The sequence below is a fragment of the Bos grunniens genome, chromosome 5 (genome assembly GCF_055505025.1).
Source record: "Bos grunniens cultivar Pamir isolate PY7600 chromosome 5, Bosgru_T2T1.0, whole genome shotgun sequence".
NCBI classification, from domain to species: Eukaryota; Metazoa; Chordata; class Mammalia; order Artiodactyla; family Bovidae; genus Bos; species Bos grunniens.
The window spans coordinates 8992033-9007349 of NC_141169.1; the positions used below are offsets into that span (position 1 = coordinate 8992033).

A 15317-nucleotide genomic window follows, 5' to 3' on the forward strand; every position below is an offset into this window, starting at 1 on the left:
ACAAATTCTTACTGCATCTGTTATCTCCTACTGTACACCCTTCAGTTTATTTTTTGCACTGTCATCAGAATGCTTTGCCTAAGCACAAATGTGGTCATGCCTTCTGTTTCCTAAGCTTACTTGTTTGCCCTTTGCCTGCAGCACTGATTCTCAACCATGAATGCTCATCAGAATCCCTCTGGTGAATTTTTTTTTTTTTTTAAGTCCAATGCCACGTCTTTTCTCCTCACTGAGCTCCTCTCCCCTGGCCCTGCCAGGCTCCTGATGTAAGTGTTCTTGATTGGGGCGAAGATATCAGTTTCTTAAAGCTACCCAGAATAATGATTGTGATTATGTTTCCAGTCCCATTTCTTACCACTTCCCCCCTGAGCAGATTCTGGATTTCATGTCCTACCATCTCATAACTGTGTTTACCCGTGATTCTGTTTCACCCTGGAATGCACTTTCATCCCTTGTTCTTCTAGTCATCTTTTAAAATTTTGTTTAAATAATCCCCCACGAAGTAAACCTTCTCTGATACCTTAAGGCAGAGTTGGGTATCCCTATCTAATCTTCTCCAAAGAAGCCCCAACGTAGCCATGCCAAGAAGGATTAGGTTCTGTAGAGGGTGAACCAGTACAGAGATAGGAGGTGACAGAGGCTTTTGACATTTCAAAGCAGGACCATCACTCTAATGGAATCCTCAGTATACTGGTAAATGTCGCTGTAACTGTCTTCCTCTCACACTAGACTGGGAGTGTCTTGAAGGCAAGGATTTTGTCGTGTTGTATTTCTTAGCACCTGGTCCAATGTCAAGAAGTTTGCAGGTATTCAAACAATTATTTTCTGAGTAAATATAAGAAATAATCATTAATCCAGTGCATGATAAATGCCATATATATGGCACAGAACAAAATATGGTAGGGAATTGAAAGAGGCAAGTTTGCTGGGTGATGTTTTCATCTCATCACGGTATAATGGGAAGCTTTGGGCTCACACAGACTGTTGGGGATGAGTTGCTAGCTGTGTGATCAAGTTATCCAATCTTTCTTAACTTCCACTTCTCCTAGTGTAAGGGTGAAAAAACTTGATTTCACAGGGTTGTCTGGAACCCAAAATGTGCCTGGCAGATACAGGTGGTCCATGAATGTTGGCTGCTGTCTCTCTTCTTCACTGTTTACACCATAATGGTTAATTCTTTCTTGACAAACTATATGCTTCTTGCAGGCAGAGACAGTATCTTACTCATTGGTGCTATTTCCTAGTATAGAACAATGAATTACACAAACCATGTGATCAATAAATAGTTTTGATTAAAGAAGAAACTACATGAGGTAGAAGGTTGGGTTGCATTTGAATATATAGGAGGATGTAGCATGATGGTAAGAGGAAGTAATGCTGAGACTGAAAAAAGGTGAAGAATAAATAAAATGTGGAAACTATAACAATCTAGGCCCAGGCCCTAGAAAAAAAGTCAACTCAGTAAACTAGATGATTGAAAAAAGATCTAACAGATCTTGTGTATTTGATGTCATACCTATGAACTCACTATCTAATTATGAAGTTATGAAGTTTTACACTTCATGAAAAGTTATGAAGATTTACTCCCACGTTTTGAAGTTTTGAAGATTTACACCCAAGTTTTCATCTAAGAGTTTCCAGTTTTCATTCTCACATGTAGACAGTTGATGGGAACTCAGTATTCTGCATGTAAATATTCATTTAATTCACTTATTGTTAGTATAGTATTTCTAACTTTAACTGTGCCTAACTTTTCCTGGTCTGAAGAATGTTTAACTGTTTTCATAGAACGAATCTTCTCTCTTACAGGATGGAAGCAGTAAAAGCATCCAACTGCACCAAGTGGAGAATGGGATAAGGCACAAACACTGCTATGTCAGAGCCTCAGGTGCAGCCAATACTTAATATTATCTGTAGTATAAATTGGCCTGTTTCTCAGCCTTCCCTGCAGTTGCTTTGAGAGCCAGGATGCTGGAGTCCAATGAGTAAGTTGACCCTTTTCTCTTTATGTTATCTTTTCAAAAATTGTGTGTGGTCTGTCTTCTCCTCTTCCTTTTGGTCTTAAGTCTTAAAGTCCATCCTGTAGTTTCAGTAAGAATTCATGAGGGAGCAAAAGTAAATATGTTTTTATTGTGCCATTTTTATCTAGAAATCAGAAGAAATATATTTTATTAAATTATCTATTGTCAGAAAAAATCCAGAGATAGCAAAATTTAAACTACCACATCAATAAATAGTATGAAATAAGAGTTTATGGTACATATAAGAATAGTTAGTAAACTGGGAGCCTCCAAACATGAAAACTATGTGAACCTCGGGGGCATGAAGTTACAGGATGGACTATAAAGTGAAAATGTGGTAGTTGTTGGATATTTATAATGATGGGTTATTACAGTGGGGGTTTCCAGACAGTAAGGGATTGGTTCACAGTGATTATCTCATATCATTTTGTGGGAAGGTGACTTCAATTTCTTTTACGATATTCAGGGGGGTTTATAAGAAATAACCTAAATTAAGTTTTCCTTATGTTCATGAAATAAGCTAGATTTTCATTTTCTTTATGTGACTTACACGGTTCTGTCCATGGCATTCTCAAGTTTGATCTCCATTTTATATTTAATTTTAACTCGGAGTAAAATCGAGCTGTGCTCTGTGAGTTTTCCCTGCTGTTGTTCAATTTAAGTAATAATTTGTGCTGATTCCTCTTACATTCTGTTATGTTTTCTGACAGTCTTGGTTTCCAAAGTTGTGAATCTTTTTTTAAAAAAACTGACTTTATGGATATCTTAGTGATCGACTGAGAGAGGTTGTCGTGGAATCTTCTTGTCAGAGATCATTCTGAACTGGAAACTATTAATTTTGTCTAGAAAACTGTGTGATGTAATTGGAGGAAAACTAGAGCTGGGGATGCTGGCCTTGGATATTATATTCCTTAAGAGAAAAAGCTTTTTACATTTCAAATAATGGATTTTCCCATCACCTGAGACCTATATGATTATGTACAGGTCACCACACATCACAGGTGTTCTATGAATGTGCGTAGGCAGCTACTTTTCTGAAAGCTTTTCTTATAGCAAAATTCCTTAAAAGAGATGTCTGTACATACTTTATCATGCTCACTCCCTGGGTGATAACATTTACCCCATGACTCTAAAATGTTATCACAAAGAAAATGGGTCCAAAACTTATAACTGTCTCTGACCTATTCTTTAAGCCTGGACTCATTTACCTACCGCTTTTGATGTCTAGCAGGCATCTCAGAAAAGAAGCCTTAGTCACATCCTCCCCGTTCCTCTCCAGGTTGTTTCTGTCTCAGTGGATGACTCTGCATTTACTCTGTGTTGCTCAGGCCCAGCTTTTTTAAATTGAGTTATAATTGACATAATGCTAAATTAGTTTCTGGTGTGCAACTATAATGATTAAATGTATATACTGTGAAGCGATTGTGAAGCAGTCACCACAACAAGTCTAGTAAACATCCATCATCATACATAACAAATGAGCCTCTTTCTCATAAAATCTGGGCCCTTTTCAAACAGCATCATCTGTCCCAGGCCCTAGGGACAGATGAATTGTTTCTCATTCACCACAGCCCCATTAGTCTCATGGGCATGAGCCCTATTGGTTTACAAGCTAGATGTTTTGGGGCTTCACCTCTCAGGGGAAGGTCCTAAAAGTTGAGGTGCTTAATGTGTGGGATGAAGCCGTTTGTCCTCAGGTAGAAGTTTCAGGTTTGAGTTCCTTCCTGACTCTGCCTGGCAATGCTGGGTGGTGGCGGTTTTGGTGAGATTAATGTCTCAGCCTTTTCTAACTACTTCCATGTATTTGAGCTTTTTTCTCTTTGGCCAGATATGGATTTGCTCTGTGAATTTCTTAGATTTTCTCCCCCGCTCCATAGGATAGTTTTCCATATGTAACTGTACATTTAGTGTAACTATGGGAAGAGGTGAGTTCGAGACCTCTTTACCTCACCATCTTGAGCCAGAACCTAAGGTGCTCATTATATAAAGATAGTTTAATAATGGTTTCCTGTCATATGTGTTTGCTGCTTGAGTGTGGGACTCTGCCATGATTATTCCTGATCCACTTCTAAAACCATAGACTGATTTTTGTGTATTCAGATGGGTAAAAGTTAATCTGACACATGTCAGATTATTGTGGTATGGTTTTAAATTTGTATTTCCTTGATTAGTAATATTGAGCATCTTTTCATGTACCTCTCAGCCATCTGTGTGCTTTCTTTGGAAAAAATGTCTGTTCAGATAGTCTCATTTTTTAAATTGGCTTGTGTTTTTTCTGTTGAGCTGTATGCATTCTTTATATATCAGAAACACTTCTTGTAAGTGCTGTGACTATGAGGTTTCTCAGGAAGCCCCATGAGCCGTGCTTGGTCCTGGTACTTTCCATTTCCCATCACGGATGGTTCTCGCAACACATCCAGTTTACTCAGTGTTCTGTGGGCCTCTGCTTTGAATGGGATGTCACCGGAGAGCCTGTCACAGGCACTCTCTTCTTCCCACCCTACAAGGAGCAGGTAATGTGTTACAATAAATTCTACTGTTAGCCAATGGTAAAGCAAAAATGATTTTCTCATCCTTAAAAGGGAAGCCATCTGGATGGATAAGGAAGGGAAGGACTCCCTTCCTCACGGAGCCTGGAACCCACTGCACTGAGGCCCGTAAGAGAAGCCCTGATGTGTCACTCGCCTCCCACACATCCCCAAATGGTTTTCTTAAATTTGCAAAGCAGACATCTTTCATTTTCTTTTCCAAGAAATTAAGTTTTAAAGGTCAACGATATTGGAGAGAATTTAAGGGTTCTTGAGTAGCTGCTTCTTAAAAGAAGAAAAGCAGTCTTACATTTTTGTCTTTGGAAATACATTTCTTGTCTTTTCTTATGTCTTTTGTATCTCAGATGCTTGACTTCTGAGCAAACCTAAGGCTAATAGGGGCCAGGTTAGTTCAACATTAGAGTGTGTGGAAATACTTCTACTTTCTTATAGTACTGATATTTTTCCGCAAATGCTATAAATTTCTAATAGAGAAGAAAAAAGCAACAGGAGAAAGATTACCTAGTAAAACTTCAATTAACTTTATAAAATTCCTTTTTGGTAAGACTTGCTGGTATAATTGCTGTTTGAGAAATTTAGGAAGAGGGTCAGAATTGAAAACATAAATAAATATTTCAGTAGAGTCCAAGGTAACTAATCTGTATTCCTTAGCTCTGTGAAGCCAGATTAAAGCAAAGCCTGGAGTTGACATAATTAATCCAGAACTTTGAGATACCACTGTCGAATATTGATCACATTTTTCCAGAAAAATTCAGATTGTCTCATCACCAAGAATACTAGAATGGCAAGCTAGCAATAATGCAAAGTCCAGACTACTTTCTCACTTTACTTCAAATCTTAAATAAACCCAACTCTCACTACAATCACTCTCTGCTCAGCCTCACACCCGCCTGAGAACTTTGTGACTTGAATTCTCTCTCAGTCACTGTGAAGCCCACAAGGACACAGATTTAGACACATGACCAATGCTTCCCTAAATTGCCCATCAAGAGTCTCACCCTAGAAAACCCAGAACTTCGAGGATGAGAGAACTGAAGTCCCCACCCTCCCCCCAACCAAAGATAAGGGGAAGCGGAGAATCTGAGTTCATTGAGGCAAGTTGAGAGGAGCAGCCCTTCCTATCATATCCCTGGCTCACAACCCCAAGAAAGGCAATCACTGCTGTGAACCAAACTCTTGAAATTTTATTGGCCACTATGATAATCGGTTGAACTTTGCAAATAAAGGGGTAAAAAATTCAGTATATGTGAGGGCGATCTCTCTTCCCTATTTTTTTAATGCAATTACTAAAAGAATAATGAGGGGGAAAAAAAGGACAGAGGGAGTTGTTTTTCCTTTGAGTAGCCAAGTTATTCTATTGTATATCTTTCTTTCCTCCCTCTTCTCTCCTCCCCACCCTCCCCTACACTCTTTGACTCCCATATTACTTCCAAAATAGAATGGCTCTCCAAGGTTTGCTCTGGACAGGAATGCTCTGTCTTGTTTGCGTTCCCTCCCTGTTTGTCTGTTTTTATTTTGAGAAGGCTAACAAGTTAACCTGTGCCAATCTGTTTCACTAGGGAATTGCTTTGAGATTTTAAGATGGAGTGCCAGCTTGGAATAAAAACATTCTGTGAATACTTCTCCCCATGGTTATTTTTCTCTTGAGAACCTCAGTTACAAGTGTTAGTTGATCTAGAACAAGTCTAAATAGTGTAACAATTTTAATTTTAGCTTTCACATAATTATATTTATATATGACTCTTGTTTGAACTATCTTTAATTTGCTATAGTTTATAAATATTAGCCCAATGTACCAATATCCTTTGACTCTCTCATATGAACATAATACTGAATTAGGTTTGAGAGAATATGAAATAATCCTATGTCTAATGAAAAGATGACCTAGTTTGGAAGATTAAACACATAGATCAGTAAATAAGACACAATAGTAATCATAACCACCATGAGGGTAGAAAACAAAATCTGAAAACATTAGTCATCTGAGGAAGAGAGTTTTTTTTTCCATGTAGGATTGTTAAGTTTTCATAAAGAGGGTGGACTTAGCACAGAATCTTGATGAACTAATGAAATGCCAGTAGCAAAGTTTATACCAATGGTTAGTCCTGATGATGAGAATGACAGGAACGGCAGGAGAAATTGGAAAATAATACATATGCTCAAACTTGAATCTGTCAATACTACCTCTGGAGTATTCTCAGCTTAACATATAATGGACCGTGCCCTGTCCAGACCCTTCACTGGCTCCTTGATGCTTGTGGGATAAAGGGAACGTGATTTCATGTGACTCCCCAGACCCTTCATGCCTGGGAGTCTGCCTCTGCCCCAGAGTAGTGTTTTGTCATAAATGGCAGCCCACTCCAGTATCGTTGCCTGGAGAATCCCATGGACAGAGGAGCCTGGCAAGCTACAGTCCTTGGGGTTGCAAGAGTCAGACACGACTTAGTGACTAAAGAGAGAGAGACATGAAGAGTAAGTGGTGCTACTGGATGAGAAGCTGAAGAAAATTTTTAAATGTGAAAACTGATGTAAAGTAAATGTAATACAAGGAATGGGAATTGCACTTGACTTTACCCTGAGTGACTCAGAAAATGGTGGTAGTCATTTATAAAGCAAACTGGAAGAAAGACAGTTGAATCAGGAAAAAGGATCATTTTGCATTTCTATTTGAGGAACTTACAAAATTACCAGGTAAAAACTTCTCTCATGTGGTTGATAGTTGGGGCCCAGAACTCTGCAGAGTAAAAGTAGATTTTAAAATTGAATTTTGATAATGTTAGGCATAATGGTAAAAGAGGAATCCACACAAATTATTAACATTGACAAAATTATGGAGAAAGTAGTGCCAGATATCCTTTGGACATTTTATAATGTGAACAGTTCAGTTCAGTACCTCAGTCGTGTCTGACTCTTTGCGACCCCATGAATCGCAGCACGCCAGACCTCCCTGTCCATCACCAACTGCCCTGGAGTTTACTCAAACTCATGTCCATCAAGTTGGTGATGCCATCCAGCCATCTCATCCTCTGTCGTCCCCTTCTCCTCCTGCCCCCAATCCCTCCCAGCATCAAGGTCTTTTCCAATGAGTCATCTCTTCGCATGAGGTGGCCAAAGTATTGGAGTTTCAGCTTCAGCATCAGTCTTTCCAGTAAACACCTGGGACTGGTCTCCTTTAGGATGGGCTGGCTGGATCTCCTTGCAGCCCAGGGGACTCTCAAGAGTCTTCTCCAACATCACAGTTCAAAAGCATCAGTTCTTCAGCGCTCAGCTTTCTTCACAGTCTAACTCTTACATCCATACATGACCACTGAAAAAACCATAGCCTTGACTAGATGGACCTTTGTTGGCAAAGTAATATCTCTGTTTTTCAATATGCTATCTAGGTTGGACATAACTTTCCTTCCAAGGAGTAAGCATCTTTGAATTTCATGGCTGCAGTCACCATCTTCAGTGATTTTGGAGCCCCCCAAAATAAAGTCTGACACTGTTTCCACTGTTTTCCCATCTATTTCCCATGAAGTGATGGGACCAGATGCCATGATCTTATTTTTCTGAATGTTGGGCTTTAAGCGAACTTTTTCACTCTCCTCTTTCACTTTCATCAAGAGGCTTTTTAGTTCCTCTTCACTTTCTGCCATAAGGGTGGTGTCATCTGCATATCTGAGGTTATGATATTTCTCCTAGCAATATTGATTCCAGCTTGTGCTTTTTCCAGCCCAGTGTTTCTCATGATGTACTCTGCATATAAGTTAAATAAGCAGAGTAATAATATACAGCCTTGATGTACTCCTTTTCCTATTTGGAACCAGTCTGTTGTTCCATGTCCAACAGTTAGTAGGTGGGTATAAGAGGCAGCCAGAAAGAGGCTCCTTATCAGAGAATATGGCTCTAACAAGCCTCTTCAAACTAGAATTGTATACACACACACATGCCGCTACACACATTCTTATTATACAGCACACCTATTCCACTTTCCATTTCCCTATCCTGCTTGATTCTTCATAGCACTTTCCACCATCACTTATTTATTCTTAATGTTTATGATAAATATCTCCCCCTCATGAAAATAGGGAATTTATTTCAATTTTGCTGTATTTCTTCTCCATATGGAGGGATTTAAATAGGGCTTGTTGAAATAGATGAATATAAAATAAAGGTACAAACTCACACGGTGCTTAGACATTTTGTTACAATAGTGAGCATTTAATATTTGGAAATGGAGAAAAATAAATGATGCACTTTGGATTCTGGAGGAGGAATTCTTAGGAATTTTCAGACCCATTGCTAAAAGATGGGTCTAAGAAACCCAATTAAGTTAAGAGGCAATAGTCTAGAAGGGGTTATAGTCTCATAGAAAAAGGAGAGTGAGGGATCTGAGAATGCAGGGAAAGGAGGCAACTAGTGTTTTGCAAGCATCAAAATGGGAAAGGAATCATGATGGAGATTGCAGTTAGCGACAAGGAATTTCAAATTCTAGGTCCTGTCTTAGTTCCTTTTTCCTCTCTCCGGTGATTTATTTTCTATCCACCCCTGTGACTTCAGTTGTCATCCAGATGAAATATATTGAGTGTCTAGCTCTAAAGAATTCAGTGAAATTTAGCTATCACCTTTTCAGTATTATGATTTGTTTTATATGCAAAGGCCTCCCACACAAGTTTTCTGAAGTCCTTAGATAGCTCCAGATTTATCATTCCAATGCTGACCTCAGGCATCTCAGACTTAACTTGTTCAAAACAGAATTTATCAGTCCTTCTTCAAGGAAAAGCTTTTGTACTTTTCCTTTGCTGCAATAAAGTGTATTGTAAATCCAGTCTTACATGTTAAAACAAAGTCATCAATTACCGTTTCCTTTTGGTCACGGTCCCATCCAGTCACCATGTCCTGCTAATTCCTATTCAGAAATATGCTTTAAAGCTGATGTCCACTCATCCTGCTACCTCTTTATCTTTAGCATAGGTAAAGAGGTAGCAGTTACTCCCTTAAGCTATTAGAGGAGCCTTCTGTTCTACTCTTCAGCTGTTTGTGTCTAGACTGTTGTCTACACTGTTGCCATTGCTATTTTTTCCAAAACTACAATCATGCCACCAACATTGAACATATCTCTTGGTTCCTAATTCACCTCAGGATCCAGCTGTCCATTCTTTTACTAGGTACTTCACATTGCACTGAAGCATGAGTTAGCATGCTGGGTAAGACAGTTGAAATCTACCGTTCTCTCCTGGCTCCCATCGCTTCGTGATCATATACGTGGCACTTCACCGCCATGTTCATTTTTCCTTCCATACTGGGTTATTACCATCTAGGAGTATTCCAGGCTTTTTCACAGTTTCCTGTTTCTGTCCATACTGATCCCATAATCTAGGAAATCATACCTCAGTTCAGCTCAGTCGCTCAGCCATGTCCGACTCCTTGTGATCCCATGGACTGCAGCATGCCAGGCTCCCTGTCAATTGCCAGTTCCTGGAGTTTACCCAAACTCGTGTCCATTGAGTCGGTGATGCCATCCAACCATCTCATCCTCTGTTGTCCCCTTCTCCTCTTGACCTCAATCTTTCTCAGCATCAAGGTCTTTTCAAATGAGTCAGTTCTTTGCATCAGGTGGCCAAAGTATTGGCGACATTCACTCTTGCCATCTCCTGTTCGACCACTTCCAATTTGTCTTGATTCATGAACCTAACATTCCAGGTTCCTATGCAATATTTGCTCTTTACAGCATCAGACCTTGCTTCCATCACCAGTCAGAACATCCACAACTGGGTGTTGTTTTTGCTTTGGGTCTGTCTCTTCATTCTTTCTGGAATTTTTTCTCCACTGATCTCCAGTAGCATATTGGGCACCTACTGACCTGGGGAGTTCATCTTTCAGTGTCCTATCTTTTTGCCTTTTCATACTGTTCATGGGGTCCTCAAGGCAAGAATACTGAAATAATACCTACCAACCCTCAAATGATAAACCTCCCAAATGCCTTTCCTTCTCTGAAACATGTGTATGTCCATGGCCAAAATATTTCCTCTTACCTGTCCTAAGACTCTGCTTACATTATTATATTATGAATATTATTACAGTATTTATGTTTATTTTTTTCTTTTCCATTTCTTGTTACTTCCTGTGGAAGTCTAAAGCATAATACAATGCTTGGCACTTTCTATACACGGAATGAGTGTGAAGCATGTTCTGCCAGGCCTTTGAGTATTATGGAGACTATGTATGAAGTACAAGCACAGATTTTGGAGGGAAACAAACTTAACTAGAATTCTTAAGTCAAAAATTTCAATACATTGCTCAGGTGCTGCATTACAGATAAACTAGTATTTATAAAAAATTTTTTTTGTTGTTGTAGAACATGAGCAATCATTTAATATCCTTTAAAAGAAACTTACTATAATGGAAAACTTTAAGCAATACTTGGAATCAAAGAGAATAATGTTATGAACCTCCTATTACCAGTATGTCTAATCTTCTCATCTATACCCTGTTTTCCTCCTCTCCTTATGAACTATTCTGATGCAAATCCTAAACTTCATCATCTTTAATCCATTAATAACTTATTATGTATACATAACTTATTATGTGTCACTGAAAGATAAATGTTCTCTATTTTTATAAGACCTTACAATGTCTCAGATTTCTTAATGTCATCATTCAGTTCAAATTTTCCCAATTATTTCTAAATGAGCAAGTGCTTTTTAAACAGCTAGCTTGTATGAGCTATATTCATATGAACAGATATTAATGTGCCTATGAATAACATGAGAATCATGTTAAAATGAAGATTCTGAGTCAGTAGGCCTAGGTCAAGGCCTGAGAGTCTGTATTTCTAACAAGCTTCCTCCTATCTAGTGCCAGAGCTGTGTAGGCCACACTTAGAGACGTGATTGTAGAGCATCTCACATTTAGGATGTTTCTAATTTCATCTTCATGATGTCATTTGCCATGTTCCTCTGTACTTCGTGATATCATGTAAACTCACAGTTATATCTAGAATTGTAGTTCTCAAACTTGGTTACACAACAGCATCACCAAGGAACTTAACAAAATCTTCATGTCCAAGTCATCTCCAGACAAGATACTCGGAATAAAAGTCTTTGATTCTTTTATTGACCAGGTTTTAGAACAGTGAGTTATCTCCCAACCATCTTCCAAAAGATTTTATTTGAATATACTTTAAATATATTAATATATCTGTATCTATACATTTAGATGTACATATAAAGCCTGAATTCTTAGTGGAAGAAGTATATATTCTGTAATATATATTGTATATTGATGTATTGATGAATCATTTATGTGTAAAATAGGTTGCTTCTGGTGGTGGGTTTTCCTTTTTGTTGTTCTGTGTCCTGTCAGGAACAGTAAAAGCATAGGAGTCTTGGTGAAAATGTGCCATCAGTAGCAGAAAGTACATTTTAAGACTTGGCCCTGACATCCCTGCCAAGGTCTGACCTTCCCAAGCCTGGCCTTCTGCCTCTCCAGCTGCAAGCGTGGTCGTCCCCGCTGAATCCCTGGGGCCTGTGCACGGCCGCGCAGACGTGCCTCTCCACTGTGACCTGCAGGATAAGGAAATTATTTTCCATGTGCCTGAAGCTCTCCTCGCCCCTCTCCCCTGTTAGGCTAAGTTTACACTTCTATCAGGGACAGAAAAATTTTCTTCTAAAATAATGCTGTTTTCAGTTCTGTAAAATTCTTTGAGGCAAGAAAATAGAGGGACTTGATCGCTGGCAGGAAATAGAGGAATTGGAAAATGTGGAGAACAAAATTAACTACTTTTTATTCTGTCATTTATTGTCATTGATGCGTCTTGTTTACTTTTTCGCTTTCTTAATAAAGCTGTAAAAAGTATTTACATTATAAACCCAGCATTAAGCTTAACCTTGTAGAAAAACAACTAGAAATTTTCTGGATGTGGATGGCTAAACATATGTGTAAACCACTGAAGATTTACAGTTAATCTGAAAACTTAGAGACATTTTCTTATGTGCATTTGTCCATACAAGAGTTAAAAATTTTAATCTACAATCTGTCTACTACTCAGAGGTAGTATTTAAGCAATGTGCTTCAAATGAAAGTCATCTCCTCGAACATAACAACTGATTTCAAGTGGGTTTTTTGTAACTGTTTTTCTACAGAATGGAAGTTTAAGCATAAAACCTATGGAGTGGGGTGCCATTGCCTTATCCACTATTCAAGATCAGGGTACTTTTGAAATTTCATGTAAACTAGCTCTCATTTTTCAAACTCAGAAGCTTAAAATACAATGAAAACTAAAAATATTGCCAGAGAATGAAATACACTATATGGTTGTCTGGAAGCTAAATTTTGTTTTCAACTGCTCTTGTTGATTTATATCTATTATACTCTCACCATGATGTCATGAAATACATTGTGAGGAGTGGGTACTTTAATAAAAGTTTAAGTGGGTTTATAATTATGATGATTAGACTAACACTTCATAAGTTACAAAATATATTGAATGTATATATGCTTATACACCAACTCAAAAACTCATTCATTCCTTATAATACCCCTGGGAGACAAGTACTATTATTATGATACTTTTTTTGAGATAGAAACTGAGGCTCAGAAGAATAAAGGCTCATGGCTGGAAGTCAATCTTTTGGAAACTAGTGCTCAGGTTTTCTGATTGCAGATTTTGGTATGCTTTTTTTATGCATAGACTAGATCCAGATGAGGTCTGACTGAGAGGCGTAACTAGGTTTAGGACTAGTCATGTACTGATTAAATAATCAAAAGTGATTTGCTAATGATGTATAATATACATAATGTACATTTAAGATAATGACATTTAACAAATTAAAGTATCTTTACTTCTTTAATCTTATTTTAGCCTTCCAAGAAATCTGAGTTAACAACTTTAACACCCAACTGACAGATGAATAAACAGAGGTCTAATGAAGTTATGGAACTCATTCAAAATTGTTAATTTGCATTGTGACAAAGCCAGAAAAAGACTCATTCTTTCTGAGGTTTCAAAGGAACTCTTTCCACTGGAACCTCTTCATTTGCAAATACTTATCTAGTCTAAAATTTACCGACAAGTTCTGAGCTAGTGACTTGCAATTTTCTTTGGACTACAGAGCTGTTTAAACTTCTATGGGGGAAAAATGCATATAAAAAAAGTAAAATTTTTCTTCTAAAAAGGAAAAAACCCAAAATCTTACATATATTTGTAATTTGTAATAATACAAATTTGCTACACTGTTTTATGTGTACTGCTACCCTATTCATTGATTTAACACTATAGCCCAATATTTAGCCATAAAGCAAATGATGAAATAAACATTTGGTGCAAATGAGAACTGACATCATTTGTTTCCAAAGGTAAGGATGTTGACCTGCTTACAAATTACCCTCTGAGAAACATCTTACATCATTAAGACTTGTTATACTTCCAGAATTTTCTCTCAGATGGATTTTGTACAGAGAAATTGAACATACTGTGCAGTTGAGTCCCCAGGGCCTCATGAGCCACACAGCTGTGAAAAGCTCTTCTCTTGAAGTGAATTGGGCTGAAGTAGAAAGGTTTATTTAGGCTCTTCTATGAGATAATTCAGGAGGGAAGTAGTTTCCGGCCCAATTATTACCAGCTGAGTTCAGATATCTGTCTTGATACCTCCATGTAAGGGAAGACTATTTGGATATCTGATGCTTAATGGAAATTGGGGAGGAGGGCTCTGATATTTAAAAAGAAAAATACTCATCTAGGTCTCACACTAAGCTTTTAGGCACTTTTGCTCTGATAGAAGGAAGTAACTCCATTGCTCAGAGTGACACCAAAGATTCAGTGTGAATCAAATGTGTTTTGATGATTCTAAAAGTCTGCTGGAAGCTTTAGACAGTCCATCAGCAAGCTAGCCATGTGACCAACCAGAGGTGACTTCAGAACTGCCAGTTTCCCAAACAGGGAAGGCTTCCAAAGAGCCATATGCCACTAGAAACGTCTGTCACAATTTAGCATCTGAATGTAATGCTTGCTTTCCAGCTTAAGGAAATGGCAGAATGCTTTTGCTTCCTACTGGAATTCTCTCTGCATTCAATTAAATTATGTTATTTAGTGGCCAGTGGGTACAATGACTAGTTATATATATAAAAAATTATGTCACTAGAAAACAAGATCCTAAACTTCAGCACATAACTTTGTTGAAACAGAGCAGTGTTACGGTATTTACTTGCTCTAAACCTTCCCAGTCCCCTCAAAGTCTTAATTCTTAAATAGTGAAACCCAGGCATAAAAAGATACTAAAATATCATGCATATAGGTACAAAATACATATCTCTGTGCTTCCAGGGCTGTTTGCATGTTAACAGAGACCAAGAAACCATAAGTGAAAATAATGACACTCTAGGGAATTACCTTCAGGCACCAGTGAGCAGGAGAGAGAAGTATATTTTAGGGCCCCTGGGCCCTGTTCACCCAGAAATCATACCATCAACAGATGACTTAATCCAGCTTTATGTAAGTTTGGTTCCTAGATTGGGACTACTAGGTCTGAATGCCTACAAAGAAATAATAATAATATGATAGAAAAAGACAATCAGGAGGTATAGATTACTTTCTGATAAATGACAAGCCTTATGAATTAAAATGGCCTTCTTGGCTGACAAAGCTGAGCACTCACTGGTTACGGTAGTCTATCCCAGAGGTATGTGTGCCTGTCACAAAAGGAACATTTTTTTTTTTTTTTTGAGTGGAAAGTGAACATATTAACTATTGCTACAGTGGAAAGTG

At 38.1% G+C, this 15317-nt stretch overlaps 1 long non-coding RNA gene across 1 annotated transcript in view; it reads left to right on the forward strand.

The window, feature by feature from the left end:
* The first annotated feature begins 1862 nt into the window (after positions 1-1862).
* The window catches only part of LOC147371302 (uncharacterized), a 38728-nt gene continuing 25273 nt past the window's right edge, over positions 1863-15317 (forward strand). Inside the window, exon 1 of the long non-coding RNA XR_015163436.1 lies at positions 1863-1985. This is a non-coding gene — a long non-coding RNA (uncharacterized LOC147371302). The remainder of the gene's footprint in view (positions 1986-15317) is intronic.